The sequence below is a fragment of the Temnothorax longispinosus genome, chromosome 7, assembly GCF_030848805.1.
Source record: "Temnothorax longispinosus isolate EJ_2023e chromosome 7, Tlon_JGU_v1, whole genome shotgun sequence".
NCBI lineage: Eukaryota > Metazoa > Arthropoda > Insecta > Hymenoptera > Formicidae > Temnothorax > Temnothorax longispinosus.
This window is the reverse complement of record NC_092364.1, coordinates 12031420-12050164: the sequence shown is the minus strand read 5'-3', so window position 1 is coordinate 12050164 and position 18745 is coordinate 12031420.

Genomic DNA, 18745 nt, shown 5'->3' with positions numbered 1-18745 from the left:
GTTTCGCAATCCGGTGGAGGGCTATCGAGGATTGACAGCACGCACAACTAATTCCGACACCAAAAGATTGGGCGCCAGGTGCGACGGATCGCACCACCGTACACTAATATGTCTGACGCGAGATTCCCGGCAATACCTCAGGGCGTAGGGCTCTTTCAGGGAATTCGGAGAGAGGCGTCACGCAATCAATCACACACACAAGAGAATAAATAATAATAACAGAATATATTTGGTCAGATAATATCAGGTATAATCGGTCTGAGTTTCTCGTATCACCGCAGAGATGTCGGATAGGCTGACGCACGAATGCCGCAATAGCGCACTAAATGCACGCGGTAATGTCGAATCTTTAACACTGTAACGCAACCGACAAAATGGCGCAATAAATGCACGCGGTAATGTCGAATCTTTCACACTGTAACGCAACAGATAAACGCAGACGAACACACGAAAGCTTGATATACGAAACAATTACGATTCAGGTATCGCGGTACCTGGCTTCAAACTCACAATGAACTTACGCCACGAGGCCGACGAACCGCCCTCGGTTGCTTCTTCAACGCGCACCCGGGCCACCTCGATTCCGCACGACACCAAATTATGGGCGATCTCGCCGAGTCGACCACGTTGGCCGGCGATTGCCCCCGAACACGAAATAAGGACACGTATCGCGGACGATCCCGCGGCTTGCCACGCGAATCCCGAATTCTCTCGCAAGCACGGAGATTCCGCGGCCCCGCGCCGATCCCGTCGATCTTTCCGTCCCGCCAAACACAATATTCGCCGTCCTCGAGGGCCCGGATACGTTACTCAACGAGGGCGAGTGCCCTTCAAATTACATGATCACTCGCGGCTCGCCGTTACCCGCACCACTCGCTCCCGTTACCGCCACGCAAGGCATTCTTCTCAATATGGCCAGGACGCGACACGATTACGAGCTTAAATAATATGGCCAAAACGCGACACGATTACGAATATAACTCTATCACAACGAAACGCGACACGATTACGCATATAAACTCTATCACAATGAAACGCGACACGATTACAAATACCGCGATACGATTACTTACATTAATACAACGAAACGCTACACACTTCGACCCGATTAATCCGATTCACGCATCTCAGCGCCGCGCGACTGTCGGCCGTGGCGGTGCTCGCGGGGAGGGCACTTGGTCTCTACGCATTAGAGAGCTCACTCTCGGCAAGGCCCTGGCACGATTTCCACCCGACTCTACTTTAATGCGAGCGCAAGGTATTGCACGCTCTGACCCCGCTCTGTCCACAGGTATCCTGCGGCACTCCGGTAACCAACGTGTGCCACGGGCCGATGCCTCGAGCGAACCCTCTTCTCTTAACGCGGGGACGCCAGAGTGGTGACCTTACAATTCGTCGTCCCTTCGGTAGTCCGGGCAGCTCGGGATCCGGGAGATGCTTCCTGCTCTTTAGCCGGCACGACAGTGTCGGAAACGATAGCCTGCCGGGATCGCGCCGGTTCCCCGCGCCTGCGCTGTAGCGTGTCGCTCGACCGGATTGCCGATCCTAGCGCTTCCTGCGCCTAGGCCGCACGTGCGCCGCTCCTTCCGGGGGCGCCACTCCAATTCCAGGGCGCTCTCGTCGGCGCCTCAGCTTCTCGCGCGCCTCCCCTTCCGGCGGCGCCGCTGCAATTACCCCCGATTCGGCGCGGGCTTTTCGATTCAACCGGCTGTCCGGGCCGCGATGATCGAGTCGGCGTTCGGGGTCAGGCTGGCCGGGCCTCGGCCCCGTCTGCCGGCTTCCCCCTCGGGGTGACGGCCCCAGGGCTGCGCTTTTCCCTGGGCCGCTCCTCGGCACCCTTGTTCAACCGGCATTTCGCTCGGGGGTGATCCGGGGTCCTCCTGATCGTTATGCTGCCCCTGTTACGACCGAGTGCGGGGTGAGCTCCGGCCGGCGACGCTCATGCACTTGCGGGGAGGTCCGGGCGATCCGACTCCCAGCCATGTCCCCTGGCCGTCTCCTTAATCCTCTGCTCTTCCTCGTTGCGGCCCCCGGCCGTTACAGATGGAGTCCGGTCACCACCGGCAATCCCTTAAAAACTTAACATCTAATTAGACCAATCAGTATACGCAACCGCCCTCCTCTCGCTCTAACGAGGAGGCACCCCCGAATTCCCCTCGGCCGAGCCCGTCCGGGAAAGAGACGCGACTTGTCACGTCACAATATATATACATAATTATATACATACACATAAATATGTATACATAATTTACATTAAAATAACATAATATCTGATATGATACTTTTTGTATCGTACAAATATAACAATTTCAGTATCTAATATGAATTAAACTATCGAAATAAATATTTACATATTACAATTAAATTTACATTTAAGCTATCTTAATTTCACGATTGTTTCCTTTTTCTTATAATTTATCAACAATTTGTAACAATTCATTTAATTCTTCAATATTTACAATTACAATAAATTTTGAAAGAGAATGAATTTTATCATTTATATAAATATTAACCTGTCCATTTGATAAAAAAGCAATTATTTTTTTTACACTATAATCACTTTCTATTTTTTGGAAACCAAAAAACTTTTCATTTCCTCTTGAATAACTCCACTCTGTAGACGGAAGAGTTATCAACTCCAAATTATCTTGCAAATATTTAAAATATATATGTCCATCATTCTTATGTTCCATTGTGTTTTATTCTTACGTTCCTTATGTTTCTCTACTTTTATCCGGGATTCGTCTTTCTGAAATATATTTAATTATATTAATTATAATTAAGGTAAACGTATTTAAATTATATATTTCATTTTAATTTCAACATTTATTTTTGCTTATTTATAATTATATACTTACGCGTATTATTACTTATTTTAGTATAGACCCAATGAAAAACATTTTTATACGTTTATAAAATATTATATTTACTTATGAAACACATTTCTGATATATTTTACATTTATTACCGTATACACGTGTGATCATGTGTTTCTAACCTTTTCGTGTCTCAACAGCTGTCACAATTTCAAGATGGCGACAAAATGTTGCAAGCTAATGTTCAGCGAACATTCCTCTATACGGAACATTTTTTGTGACCACTTCGTGACTACGGAGTCATGTCTCCTTATACTACTTCATGGTCGAAACATAACTATTTCGTAGCGTCGAGTGAGATTCCCTCTCCTCCGCACGGTAGTAGTCGAGCGTCGAGAGACTTCTCCTCCGCTCATTGCACTCCTTTGGAGCCATCGTGGAGACCATGGTGGAAGGAAATAAGGTGAGGCAATGCGCATCATGAGTTTCACAGCCAATAGAGAACGCCGCACAGTTGTCGGCCATTACTAGCGGTCATTCAAACAGATAGAAATGGATAGGAAAATCTCTCAGTCATAATTACTGAAAAATTATTAATTTTTCATAACAAATGGAAATAATATCACGAAAACGAGCTTCCATAAAAGAAACCATATTTTTCTATGGCATAAATTTTGGAGGAAACAGATTTTTATACCGATAAACAAGTCATTTTGGAAAAATTATAAATCAAACTTATGAAAAAATGACTATCGACGAGTAATAAGCTTTCGTAATTGATGAATAAAATCGAAACTATGCTAGTTAACAAGTATTGCTAATGAATATATATCATGTCACAAAAGATAGTTTCAGAAATGGTCAATGGTGTAGCGGCAAGTATTCTGCTTTGTATATTTTTGACTCGAGTTTGAATCCCCACTGTACCTTTTTTTTATTGACCCAGTTGCAATTAATGATAATGAATCAGGCTGATTGAAGGAAATTAATTAAAAAACGATTATCACTCACCGATTTACCTTTTTTTTTTTTTAATATTTTCAGAATTTATTTGGCTATGTCATTGACTAGAATCAGGATGTTTTATTGAAAATTGTGATTTATAGCAATAAAGTAGTTAAAAAAAGGATGAAATTTTATAACTGGCGGCGTTTCTTTTGGGCTTTCACTCAACGGTTCTCTCCACAACCAATTTTCAAAAATTTTTAATAATAAAAAATGTATGTTATTATTGAAAGATGAATAAATATTTTTCCGAAATCCAATGCCAAAAATGTAGAATACCTTAAAAAAAAAAAACTGAAAATTGGCCCTACAAAAGATGAATCCCCTCTTGATATTTTATTCTAAATCACCTGTTTATGGGAAAAATATATAAAAATTAGAAAACAATGAAAGTGGATAGGGACGTCATTCGAAGTTCTATGGAAAAAAACATTAATTGCTAGTTAACAGTTTTATTACACATTTTCTTAATTTTTTTTCTTTTCTACTTTTTTTAGCTGTTTTCTTAAACCTATTTTCTTCTCAAATTTGCATGTTCCATTTCCTGAGCCTGATGTACGTTCTCGTGCGCACCAAACACAAAAGTGCATCACGAGAAACGGAGTCATTTTTCTCCATTACAAGATCTGCCACTTTTTGAAAAATATGTTTTGTTTTTGGTTTTAGTTGATTTGCCCCGTGAAATTCTTCAAATACATTGTCCATGATGTTTGCTACCTTAATGAATTCTTCAGAGGGGTACATCAAACCCCCTCTCGATAACATCGTTATATATTCCGAGTTATCCAGCGATCCTAAATCTCTTGTTGGATTAAAAGGAATACTTGTCTCTAAACCGATAGGCAACATATCCCGCGATGTATTTTAAGCTTTAATTGCAGATCCATTCCCGGTCATCAATTTTGTCGACATGTTCGACCTGTTCGACGAGATTTATTTCTTCTTCTGTTGGCTCATAGTCGTAGAAATGTGAAACTAGTGATAAAAAAAAATTCGTGTCAATCTCATTTAATTATGTACAATTAATTTTAAATCCAATGACAGATGCTATTAACAATATAAATAGAGTAATGATGATGAAAATTCCCTTCTACTCTCTCTCTCTCTCTCTCTCTCTCTGTTTATGTAATCTTTTTGTCCCAATAACATGCATGGTAGTACTTCTACCATAGAAATGTTATAGCAGGACATAAGTTTGTTCATTTTTGCCTCAATAGGCGCGTTCAGCAGAAACAACTGTTGAGTTCGTCTTATCAACACTCTGCGTTGATTGGTTGGTTCTAAAAGTAAAAGTCAATCACGTTTGACTGAGCGGCTTGGTCTGCTGAACGCGCCTAATATTCACCTTCAAAATCATCGCCTTGTTCAATGGATTCTTTGAAACCTTCAGGAAGCTTCAGTAATTCACAATCGTCAGTTTCCATCGGATTGCTATCATCCACATACGTCATCTTACTCATCTCATTCTCCATTATTTCGCAGTCTTCTTTTTCTCCATCATCTTTTGAAGATTCTAACGAGCCCATGTTTATCAGAAGTTCATCTTCATTTTGTTGTGAGGCAGAATATGAAGGATTTTTCTTCGACGGATTTTGTGCTTCCGTCAAACTTGAGTCGAGTGGATCTGGAACGGTGTTTGCTCGAACTGAAAAGAGAGCTGTGGAGTGTTTCCCAAGAACATACCACCGAAGTCTATTTTGTAGATCTATAGCATTGGGGTGATGATTATATCCTCCCATACCACGGAGGTAAGAGAACATATTCTCCAGCCCATCTTGATTTAGTCGGCAAGTCATGAGAAATTGGACTTTTTCTTGGCCATAGGTTGTTTTCAAATATGCAAATAAACTTGGCAACGAGCGACAGCACAGTGCGATGCCCTTCTGAAAAGGAAGCATAGATTTCTTCCCGAAAACAGTCATGTTTGTAATGAACTCTTCCATTTCTTGCAATACTTGACATTGAGATTCAAGTTGAACGCCGAATCCGTGAAGTTCTGGATTTTTTCCATACATCGTTCTACTGCTGAAAATGTCGAACCACTTATTAAATATTTCCAGCACACGAACCACTGGAGAGCAATTTTCAAAACCAGCAAGACCTTTTCCAGCGCAAGATTGAATAGCTTTTGCTGTGCTGTTGGAAAATACTTGTGCAGCCAGTTTCAAATTTTGACGTTGAGGGCCTTTTACATCTAAATGATGTTGTGTCAACTTATGGGCTATTCTCAAATCTGTATTTGCTGTCGTTCTCAAAAGTAGATGCAAGAGATTCTTGGTTATGTGGATTCCATTATAAAGAAATCCATGATCCACAAAGTGATTTCGTGCCAATTTTATCATATGGGGGGCGTCAGAAAAAACGTAAATACGGTATTGATCGTTACTTGGGTGTTCAAAATAACAATGTTCATCTTTGCCTGTTCCAATATTCAATTTGTTCCATAGCTTTGCGTTTGTTGTTCCCAGATCTGATGCTGCAGCCACTACCGTGAATCCACATTCAAAAAGCTGTTTCCAATGCCAAATATTCAGTTGGAACAGCATCTTCCTTCAAACGCGGTAGACGGCGAAAAGATTCAGGCAATTGCTGTTGTGCCCAAGATTGTTCCTTATAGGCATTTGGCAAAAAATGAAGGGAACATACTCTTCCTGTAAAATAATATATTTTTTTATTTTAAAATTATGTTAACAAAAAAAGCAAACGATAACTTCTAAATATAATTTTTTTCGGACTGTGATCCAACTGACCTGTTTTTGTATTAATGTTTTGGTTTTTACAATGTTTCAGCCATTCTTTGCAAATGTCTGTCTTTGGAAAGCTAAAAAAACTAATCTTTGTATGTGGTGCTTTGTTCCGTCCTTTAGTACCGCTTCGACACCCTATAATCGGACAGCGTGGCATTTTTTTCTGCAATCCTGAAATATCAGAAATAAAATTCTAATGTTTGTCGTTAAACTAAAACCAAATCTATAATGTGCTCTTTGCTTCCTGTTTTCTGCTCTTAACCTCTTTGCGATTATCTCGTATTTCGCAATTCCGTCGCGTAACGCAATGTTTTTTGTTCTCTGTCGCCTAAGATAAAAATTGACGAACTTCAGAAGAGACAAAAAACATCACGTTACGCGACAGAATTGCGAAATACGAGATAATCGCAAAGAGGTTAAGAACAGTAAAACAACCTGTCTTCGAAGCGCGGATCGAGCTCGCGGTTGGCCGGGGTTCGAAGGAGGTGCGGAGAAGCAGACGGAGGGCGAGGGTAGCGAAATGAAGGCGCGTCTCGGTTACAAGAAAATAGTTGAATTTATTCTATGACAATTTACAATCTATGCTTGCGGCATTTACAATAGGTCGATGCGTGCGAGGCGACGTTGGTTTGGTCGCGGGCGGCGCGGGGTAACTCGCGGTATGTGCGGGGCGGAGCCGCTGCTTTTGGTATTCGCGCGGACCGAATCGCGTGACGGCAGGTATCGGCACGGGCGGCGCCGGTTTCCCGGCTGGCGCGGCCCGGAGCGCGGAAAAATGGCGCGAAGCGCGGCGGCGATATGGATCGCGAAGCGTGGATAACGCGGCGGAAGCGGGTCGTCGGCCGAGACACACTCGGCGAGGGCAGAGAATGCCAGAGGCGCTCTACCGTCTTGTCCGGACAGGCTTCGGATGATTTGGAAGATGAGAAGCTGGTCCTTCGCCGAGACACACTCGGTGAAGACAGAGAATGCCGGAGGCGTTCTACCTTCGTATCCGGACGGCTTCGGGTGATTCAGATAGGAGCGAAAAGCTGGTCGCTAGCCGAGACACACTCGGCGAAGACAGAGAATGCCGGAGGCGCTCTACCTTACGTTCGGATTAGCTTTCATGCGGGAATTCAGGATCGGTGTTGTCTGGAAGACGAATGATCGGGAATCGCGCTCTGTGCCAGCGACGCCGGGCTTTTATACGCGTCGCGGCGGCGTCGCGGCGGCGTCGCGGCGTGGTGGGGGTAGCGACGGCGATCGCGAGCGCCGGGCCGGTGCGGCGGAACGATCGGGGATCGCGGCGCCCCGACGCCGTGATCGCGTTCGGCGGTCTTCGGCCGCCTTCGGCACCGCTCGGCGCGGTGAAGCGGTTGCCGCGTTTAAGTCTATTCGCGGACTTCCTAACGTATGAGATGATTAAAAAATACGCTGGGCACATCGTGCCCGTTCTTCACCCCGCGGGTGGTCGGCGGGGTGGTCTCGGCGTGGTGTTCTTGCCGGAACGATGCATGTTTGGGGGTGCATCGTTACAACAGAAAACAGAAAGCAAAGAGTACATTGTAATGCATCGTATAATAATTTTCTTAAAAAACAAGAAAAATTGAATATTGAATTACCCTTCAATATATCCACATTTATTATTCAATCACAATATTCACAATACAGTAACACTTTTTTCAAATATACAATGTAAACTGTAAACAACTTTTACCAAAGCGTGCTTGCCATGCGTGTTAGCGAAAAAAGATGGCCGAAACTGTGCGGATCCCCCACCATGTCTGGGCTGCGCAGAACAGAACGAAACTCGTCACGAGGATTGCCTCACCTTATTTCCTTCCACCATGGTGGAGACCGCGGCCCCCTCCAAGCCGGACGCCCCCTCCGGGCCCGGCATTGTGGAAGCGGAGGCGCGGGGTGGCCCCATTCCAACAGCGACCAGAAGGAAGAGGTGCCGAACCGGGACCTCAGGAGCGGCACGCGAAGAGGGTGGAGCCCGCTAAACCGGTGTCGCAGGAGCGGCACCAGGAGACACCGGCCCTTTCGAAACCTCGCTCTTCCCACCGGCCAGTGGTGCAGGAGCGACAGGCGATACGACGGGAGCCTGACAAGGGCCAGGCGATACGTCCGTGGAAGCTCATTCCACTGGAGCTCCCGGAGGTGCGCTGCACCAGGCCTGCCGGACTGACCCTCCCGAAACGAGATTGCCGCATTTCTCGACCACCGGCCCTCCACCTGATCCGCGTCAAGGAGACGCGAACCACAGCGAGTCAAACGGCGCTCACGCGAGCTCTCCTAGCTCCGTCATCTCCACTGGACCCACCGGACCAACCAACCGATAAGCCACCTCTCACTCCGGGCTCTAAACTCGACCTAAACAACAACGTGGTCCCCTCTAAGCCCCGTGCAATGAAGGCCATCCGCCAACTTAAGTTGTGAACAGTGCATTGGCACTTGCATTCTTTTCAACCGCATAAACCAACACAACACGAAATGTATATATAAGCATACAGAATATATATTGTTTGTTACCACATCTTGACTCTCTGACTCTCCGCCACTGCCCTGATCCCTACTGCGACTCCACGATATCGAACACTTACCCTTGATTATCCAAAAGTAAGTTTTCCGGTTTAAGATCTCTATAGATGATGTTTCTGGAGTACAGATAATCGAATGCTTCCACAACGCATGCAGTTAGTATAAAAGCGCGTAGTACCATCGTCGAAATGTCCCTTGTCCCTGAGAACGGTCCATAACTCGCCACCCAAGCAAGCTTCCATCCAGCATGTAGAGGTACTTTCGATCTTTAAAAGTTTTAAAAAGTTTGACTACAAAATCGCAATCCGCTTCGCTCATGATCCTTTTTTCTGACATAATGTGCTGTTGCTGTCGCGTCTCGACAATCTGTGCCTTCTTCATTTGCTTCAAAGCGAAGGATCGTGTGCTGTCTCCGGCAATTTGAACTAATTCAACTCTTCCGAAACCACCCACGCCGAGAGTCGCAATAGTCCGAAGGTCTTGTAACCGTACATCCCGGAATTCCTCGTTTAATCTAAAGAAATCGCAAGATTTGAATATACTTTTGATCAGTATGAATTAGTTCTGTTATAAAAAATTAAATACATTTACAAATTGCAAATAAGTTTATTCTCCTCGCTGCTTTTTTTTAAATTCAATTTACATCGATAATTTTTTATCGACATTAACATTAAACTGATATATCTATTTTTGTTTTTACATATCTATCTATTTTTATTTTTTTAAGGAGGTTTGATGGTTTCATCGGAGGGAGTAGTGGGACGCGGGGGTTCTGGAAACAGCGCACTAGCGTTTGAAGTAGTGGGAATGAAGGGGATTGCTCTGATTGGTCGCCGCGTGTATAATGCGTGCTGCTGTTCACATCGTTCACGACCATGACAGTCTATGCAGACGAAAAATCAAGCAATTTATGCTTTAATAATTAATTTTTCTACGAAATGTGCGGTAACCTTCCCCTTTCTTTCGCTCATTTATTTGTAAATTATTAAGTTACATGTGCAAATTTCTTTTTCTTTATCATTTGCATTTTTTCTTGCACTTATTTCATTCTAAAGGTATATGCAATATGTCATTTCCCATAAAAACCATAAGAACCTATGTTAAAAATGCAGCCAGTTTCATGCAATTTTAATATGTTGTTCTGGAATGCAAAATAGAATTATGTGAATTTTTTGGGAATTTTTCACCGTCCCGTTTTGAAATAAATCTACTCCTAAAATTGTACTTTTTAGGTTTTTGGAGTAGATTTTTTTCAAAACGGGACGGTGAAAAATTCCCAAAAAATTCACATAATTATATTTTGCATTGCAGAACAACATATTAAAATTTCATGAAATTCTCTGCATTTTGTTGTAGCCATCGAACCACCTTAATCAACTTACTTGGAATGTACAGTTTATTGTCCCATCCTAATGCTAAGCGTGGAACATAATTATGACATATAATAATGAGTATCAGAATATGCGTTTCGTTCAAATATCACACGAATCATATAATGTTTACTTAGCACCTTCTACGCAAATGCAAACATCCGATTCGTTGCATTTCATATGCTAGTCTGATTTTTATTAAACTTTCAATAACTAGAATAAAATAAAAACAGTTAGGTACAAAAATTAAATTTTATATTATGCAAAATATAGTGAAATAAGATTATCGTTATAAATATGTCATTATGTGATAGGTGAGGAATAACATTTTGGTTTAATAACAGCCTGTTCAAGTTTTTGCTCGCGAATAAAAGGCTTCTTCTTTGTCTCATTGAGCAAGACAAAGAAACAATAATAATGAATTATTATTGGACGCTAAAGTTTTTGTCAGTCAAATCCTTACGCAGAGATCACTAAACATGTGTATATGCTACATTAAGGGGTTACACCACTGTAACTGTACATTTTCTTTGGTATTTTTTTTTTAGAAAGGAATGAAATATATGGTCAAAAGAACTTTTAGGCTTTATTAGACATATATTAAAGTATGTAAAAAATTTTTTTATTTCTTAAAAAAATACAAAATGGCGGGGCACGAGTCGCTATAGCACTACTCCGCGGCACGCAGCATAAGTCCAACAATTTTCATTTTATTCACTCCAAATTTTGACCATATCTTTAAAATAACATTCCGAAGAGAAATACATACGGGATTTTCGATAAGTTGATTCTAACATTATTTATTAACAAATGATTGCCTCTTTTTTTGGTCAAGAATTGAACTGTTTACTTCAAATGCTCGCCAATCACACAAAAATTAATATTTTTAAAATCCCCTATGTATTTCTCTAGCTATACTCATGTAGATTAAGAAAAAAAAAATTTTTTGCGTCAGTTATACTGCGTGCCGCAGAGCGCGTCAAATTAAACATGCTTCGCGAGAATGGCTGCAGCGTCGCCATTTTGTACTATTAAAAAATAATAATTTTTTTTTGAACACTTAAAAACATGATTAATAACATCCTTGAATATTATTATCCTCTTACTTTTCCTTCCAGCCAAAAAAAAATCGCAAAGAAACGCTTTATTTTAGACTTCTACAGTGGTGTAACCCCTTAATGTAATTACGATCTATCAGCGTTGCCTTAGCGATAGCGACTAGCACTAAGAAGACCTCGGTTGCATTCTAATTTAAACCAAAGGATAAAACATACGATTTATAAAAGTTGTTAGACATAAAATTCTGCTCAGTGATGGGAAGTATCGATGTGTTTATTTATTTTGTGTTTTACGCGTGGGTCGCTATTTATTTATTAAGAGCTGATTTTTTATTATGTTCAATACATCACCCAGGAAAATATCTCAAAAGATTTAATATTTCATGTATTTGTATAATTTGATTATAACATTATTAGTAAAACGCATAATCATGATAATAAGTTAAAATGTAATAAGGTATATAACAACAATTGATACATAAACACGTAATAATACGTGGACTCCGATTATAAACCTCAAGTATTTTTAATATAATTATGAAAATATGAAAATGTGCGAATATCGACGTACACTCTCAATCGTATCTCCCGGCTACACTGAGGTGGTCGCCACCGCAGTGATTCAAAGTCTCATAATTTAAATTAATGCACGTAAAAATTCATGAAACATTTTAAGAGTGTTGTTTAAAAATATGTAACGTGCAAGAACCCGAAATGTGCTCGATAAATAAAAATATTGTAATTTTTGGTCGCGATAAGGAATATATACCGAGGTCACACTACCAGGTGGTCACCACCTCTATAATATTTTTTAAGTGTTTACCAAACATAACTAACAAGGCTTAAAGCCTTCCTATATACTGTATAGATCTTTGACAGGGACCCAACTAGGGATTCTGGCGTGCGTGCGTGCGTGCGTGCGTGCGTGCGTGCGTGTGAAGATGGAGGAAAGAAAGACCAGAGTAGAGAATGAGAAAAGCGAAAAGAGTGGAGAAAAAGTAAGTTGTAAGTTGTTAACTGTTATGGTAAAATAGAAATTGTAAATTGTAAAAAAATGTAGAATGTGAACGCATGTGAAGGCGTATGCGGTGAAAAAAGGCGAGCGAGAGTATAAGGAGGAAACGCGCAATGGAGAAAGAGCGGTAGGTCGAGTGGCGAAGACTAGGCGAAAAGAGAAAGAGAGAAAAAAATAGACTAAAGATCAGTGTATGTGCTGGTAAAAGAAGTATTCTTTCTGTACCCCATAAAAAGGACAGAAATACAATTACTACTATTATTTATAGTGCTCATATCGATCCTTCTCTTTCTTTCGTCGCTTTTGTTTTTTCGAACAGGACGATGACAACGGCGGTGACGGCGACGACGGCAATGTGCAAGGCGTGAAAGAAAGAGAACGAACGGACAGGACTCAGTCTGGCCGCGCGCGCCTGCGATCACTGTCGACCGTTATTCTCGGCGGCTAAGACACGGCTCGAGTATCAAACTTCCGAATCTTGCGAATCAACCAAACATCGTGGAAATCTGTATTTCTATCACATCCTCGAACCATCCTTCTCTATCCCCCGTGCATCTCGTATAAGTAATAAAAATTTCTAAAACCAGCCAGTCTTCTAATCTTTCAATCGCGTCTTTGATCTATAAAAAAAGGGAAGAAAATAAATGGCAACTCGAGACTGGCGAATTGTACGGTGCTTGTCAAAACTGAGCGTGATAAGAGAATTCTAGCTCACTGTCGTTTCAACCACCGCTGTTTCAACCACCCGCTCGCTTTTAAAAATTCCAGTGCAAATAAAACGGAGAACATGTTTCAGAGACGAGGCACGAGTAATTTCGAAGTAAGGGCGCTTTCTTTTGTGCACAAATTTAACCAAAGATACGACGAAAAATGAGGTACGTATATCTGTTAAGTAGCCAAATTAAAAACTTTCAGAAAAATAAGCTCAATCACGAAGTACCAAATAAATACTTTCGTTTATGTAATGAAAATAATCATCCTCCTTTTCATCTATCATAAATATCATGACGTTTGTTTCTAATTCCTCTATTTTCATGTTTTTAATTTTTATGTTAAATTGCCAATTATATCGCCAGTTAAAATAGTTGATTTTGCAAAAAATATGTCCGCAAAAGAATTTATTTACTTTGCTGGTTGTAAACAAAGTAAAATTCTACTATTCACGTTTACCTAATCCACTTTTGCGGAAAAGCTGGAAATACATTTTACGATCCGCCCAGAAACATTAAAATAGTTCGAAGCATATAAAAGCATGAGAGCCATCGTCGTGGTTTGATGTCGCGCGAGAACGAGAAATAGATAAACGACAATTAATCTGATGGTGAACGATGCCAAGAGAGAGATCGGGGATCACGCGACGCACGAGTAATCCGGGAGTCAGGGGATTAGATATTGAAGTTCACGGCGCAAAGCTGGAATTTTTTTTAATCGATTCTTATGATATCCCTTAACAAGCGTGTAAAGTCTCTAGAATCAACTCGGCCCGCTTCGCCTTTTTTTATTGCAAAATATATTTATAAGCGTTTCTGTATAGTTTTCTTTAAATAACTCCTTCTGTGTTGGTCAAACGACAAAACTTGAAGAGAGGAAAATTGTTCGGAAGGAAATTTCCTATAAGAATAAGCCTTAAAAAAAATTTAAAAAATTTTTTTAATTGCAAAATTGCAAAAAATACGCGAAAAAAGGGCTATTTTTACAGGTTCCCGAAAACTGGGTTAAAAATTATCATATTTAAGCGGACATTCACTCAATGATACCTTTCAGTATGCTGAACAAGTGTGCACAAAGCTCGCCTCCAATTTTTATATGGCTGCCTATTAACAAATTATTTATGCAAATCGGACGCTTGGCTCTCACGTCTGAACGGGTGAACTTATTTTGATGCACTTTATTGGAAATGAAAGGTAACGATGTTTACTTTATGAATTTAAAATAAAAACATTTTTTTTTCTAAAATTTGACTATTATTTTAAACAATTTAAATTTCGCATATTAAATATCGGCGTTATTTATTGGCGTACAGTAATGCAAATAGCACCATTGGTTTGCGCTTAAAAAATTATGAATTTCAAAAAAAAAAACGTCCCGATACGACCAATAGAAGCCGAGATAATTGACTTTTACATAATTAATGATTACAGCTAAATTATTTCATATTTTTACTTGAAATTTGGTGTGAAGGTACTGGAATGAGTGCTTTAACGGTGGAATTTTTTTTGCTGCAATTCGACTGCCAGGTTCGGCGAAAAAAAATGTCGAATACAGCGGTTTTAGAGCGAGAGCGCCGGAGCGGACGCAGCGGCGGGTCGACTGCGTGGCGCGCAGGCGCGCGAGCCGCCGCTGCGTCCGCCAAGCTCGCTTAATTAACAATTACTTTTCTCTGCAACAAAAGCACGTATCCAAACGATTTTTTTTTAATCTGCTTGAAATTTTCCGAATTTTATGATTATCACATTATAAATGTTATATTTTCAGTATTAACGGAGATAAACAAGATATATTAGGAAAAATACGTATTAATTATTAACAAATTATTTTTGTGATATTTTATACTGTATTGTATATTATATATTGTCAATACAGATAGAAAATAGGTTGTCTATACACTTATTTTATTTCATTTTCGTGAATTTTCCTGATCTTTATGATTATTTCATTAAAAAGAGGATATACTTTCGTAACTAATAGTGATAAACTATTATATATTAAAGAAAAGTCGTTTTTATAAGTAAAAAATTATATTAGCAATTTTGTGTGTGTAAAGAGTGGTAGGATAAAATACAATTTTTTCAATGTTTGTTAAAAATTTGTTTATTTATTTACGTTTTTACATCTATTCATTAGATTTCTTTTTTTTCGATAAAGGTGGTTCTAAGTTTGAGTCGGTATCGGTATTATAAGTATCATCGTCAATCATGTCAACGTGCAATACAGCATCACATTCGTCTTCTGCTTGAGAAAATAATTGCCCCTCGGTATGTGCAAGATCTAGGTTAATTTCACAATCTTCATCTAACATTTCTTCATCATCGTATTTTTTCTAATATATCTTGTTTATCTCCGTTAATACTGAGAATATGATATTTATAATGTGATAATCATAAAATTCGGAAAATTTCAAGCAGATTAAAAAAAAATCGTTTGGATACGTGCTTTTGTTGCAGAGAAAAGTAATTGTTAATTAAGCGAGCTTGGCGGACGCAGCGGCGGCTCGCGCGCCTGCGCGCCATATGGCGTCGACGTGGGTGAGGTGTTGATTCTCGTCCTCTTCGACTTCAGCAAAGCCTTTGACACGGTCAGTCATTTTCTACTGTTGACCAAACTCAGACAACTAGGGTTTTCTGATTCGGCCCTCAAGTTAATTTTTTCGTATCTAACTGGTCGATGTCAGGCTGTCGTTGATTTGGAGGGCGTGTTCTCTGACTGGCTGTCTGTCACTTCAGGTGTTCCACAAGAATCCGTCCTAGGTCCTCTCCTTTTCTCTTTATTTATTAACGACATTGGTGCCTTCTTGAGATATACTGAGCGCATTATATTTGCCGATGATACACAGATCTATCGCAGAAGTCCCCTTAGTCAACTGAGCGTTGCTTTACACCTCGTCGCACATGACGTGGGTGTCATCTCACAATTTGCTGCAACCAACGGATTGACTCTCAATCTTAAGAAATCAAAAGTCTTGATTTTTGGCAGCAGGAGTCACGTTAGACACTTAAATTTAAATGACCTACCTCTCGTTTCAGTTGGCGGTACCTCCATCCCATTTGTTACGGAGACTCGAAACCTCGGGGTCATCATGCGCTCCGACCTTTCTTGGGAGGGTCACGTTTCACACATTTCAAGAAGGGTACACTTTACACTGCACAAACTGAAATTTCACAAGAATTCATTATCAATTAATCTACGTGTTAAACTTGTGACCACCTTGATTTTGCCTTTGTTGGACTACTGCTCTCTTGTATACAACGACGTGACCGAGGAACTAAATACCAGGCTTCAGAGGCTCTTAAATTGTGCTATTCGTTTCATTTTCAATTTAAGGCGTGACGAACGCATCACACCTTACCGGCATTGATTGGGGTGGTTATCGGTCAAATACCGCCGTCTTTACTTTCTTGGTATCGAAATGTTTAAGGTGTCCCATGACTTATCTCCTAGTTATCTCTCTGAAATCTTCGTTGATCACGACCCCTCAGTCAGGCGATCGTCACGACTGGCGCTACCGCACTCTTTTCATGTTCCAAATCACAGAACTGAAACCTATCGCAGGTCCTTTCATCTCGCGGGCATCTACTTTTGGAACTCGCTTCCTTATGATGTTGTTTCAGCAACGTCTGTCGCCGTTTTTAAGGGTAAGCTATACGACTATTTTTTCTCGCTTGAGCGTAACTCTATCTAGAGCCTTATATTAGTCTCTGCCTTATGCATGATCTGATTGAGAGTGTCAACCTATCGCTTATACGCCGATTAGTTTAAGTTACTTTTAGTGTTCATTAATTGTTCTTGCGTTTCTTGCGAGTTGAATCTGAGACTTTTTCCATTGCTCTGTGCATCTTTTGCGTACTATTGGAGGTGTGCTTCAATCCTTTTCTTCACTCTACCGATTCCTCAGCTTAGGTTGCAGTTCCACTGCTGGTTGCTGCTTAATGCACATCTGTCGCTTTTATATTATACTATTTTTACTGTTCCTCTTATGTAGATGTATTACTTCTGTTCTTATTTACAACTTTTTGTTTTTTTTCCGATTGTTCTACCTTTGTAATGCATTACTTGCCTAAAGTCATTGACTATGGCATAAAATAAACCAATCAATCAATCAATCAATCAATCTCTCTCTCTCTCTCTCTCTCTCTCTCTCTCTCTCTCTCTCTCTCTCTCTCTCTCTCTCTCTCTCTCTCTCTCTCTCTCTCTCTCTCTCTCTCTCTCTCTCTCTCTCTCTCTCGTATTTAACGAGCGAGTTAAAAGTAAAAGAGAATTTTTGTCACAAACTTGCATTATTTCGAGGAATGTAGGAAACTTTTTATCTCGTTTCAGATGTTCGTCTAATATTACAGTCTGTTTCGTGTACGTGCGAGGACCTAGCATCGTGATTTATTGGTTCGGCTTTCTCTTGGGCACGTGTGGCATCTCTTCTCTTCGAGAATTATACACGAGACTCCCAAGTGCATCTTGCACTGTTTAATCTCTAATCCGGGAGTCAAGGCTATTAAAAAATAAGAATATTGAAGTTCACGGCGCAAAGCTGGAATTTTTTTTAATCGATTCTTATGATATCCCGTAACAAGCGTGTAAAGTCTCTAGAATCAACTCGGCTCGCTTCGCCTTTTTTATTGTAAAATATATTTAAAAACGCGTTTCTGTATAGTTTTCTTTAAATAACTCCTTCTGTGTTGGTCAAACGACAAAACTTGAAGAGAGGAAAATTGTTCGGAAGGAAATTTCCTATAAGAATAAGCCTTAAAAAAAATTTAAAAAATTTTTTTAATTGCAAAATTGCAAAAAATACGCGAAAAAAGGGCCATTTTTACAGGTTCCCGAAAACTGGGTTAAAAATTATCATATTTAAGCGGACATTCACTCAATGATACCTTTCAGTATGCTGAACAAGTGTGCACAAGGCTCGCCTCCAATTTTTATATGGCTGCCTATTAACAAATTATTTATGCAAATCAGACGCTTAGCTCTCACGTCTGAACGGGTGAACTTATTTTGATGCACTTTATCGGAAATGAAAGGTAACGATGTCTACTTTATGAATTTAAAATAAAAACATTTTTTTTTCTAAAATTTGACTATTATTTTAAACAATTTAAATTTCGCATATTAAATATCGGCGTTATTTATTGGCGTACAGTAATGCAAATAGCACCATTGGTTTGCGCTTAAAAAATTATGAATTTCAAAAAAAAAACGTCCCGATACGACCAATAGAAGCCGAGATAATTGACTTTTACATAATTAATGATTACAGCTAAATTATTTCATATTTTTACTTGAAATTTGGTGTGAAAGTACTGGAGTGAGTGCTTTAACGGCGGAATTTTTTTCGCTGCAATTCGACTGCCAGGTTCGGCGAAAAAAAATGTCGAATACAACGGTTTTAGAGCGAGAGCGCCGGAGCGGACGCAGCGGCGGGTCGACTACGTGGCGGCACCGTCGCAAGTGGTGCCCCCTAGCAGCGAGCATTGGTATTAATGGCAGTAGGCCC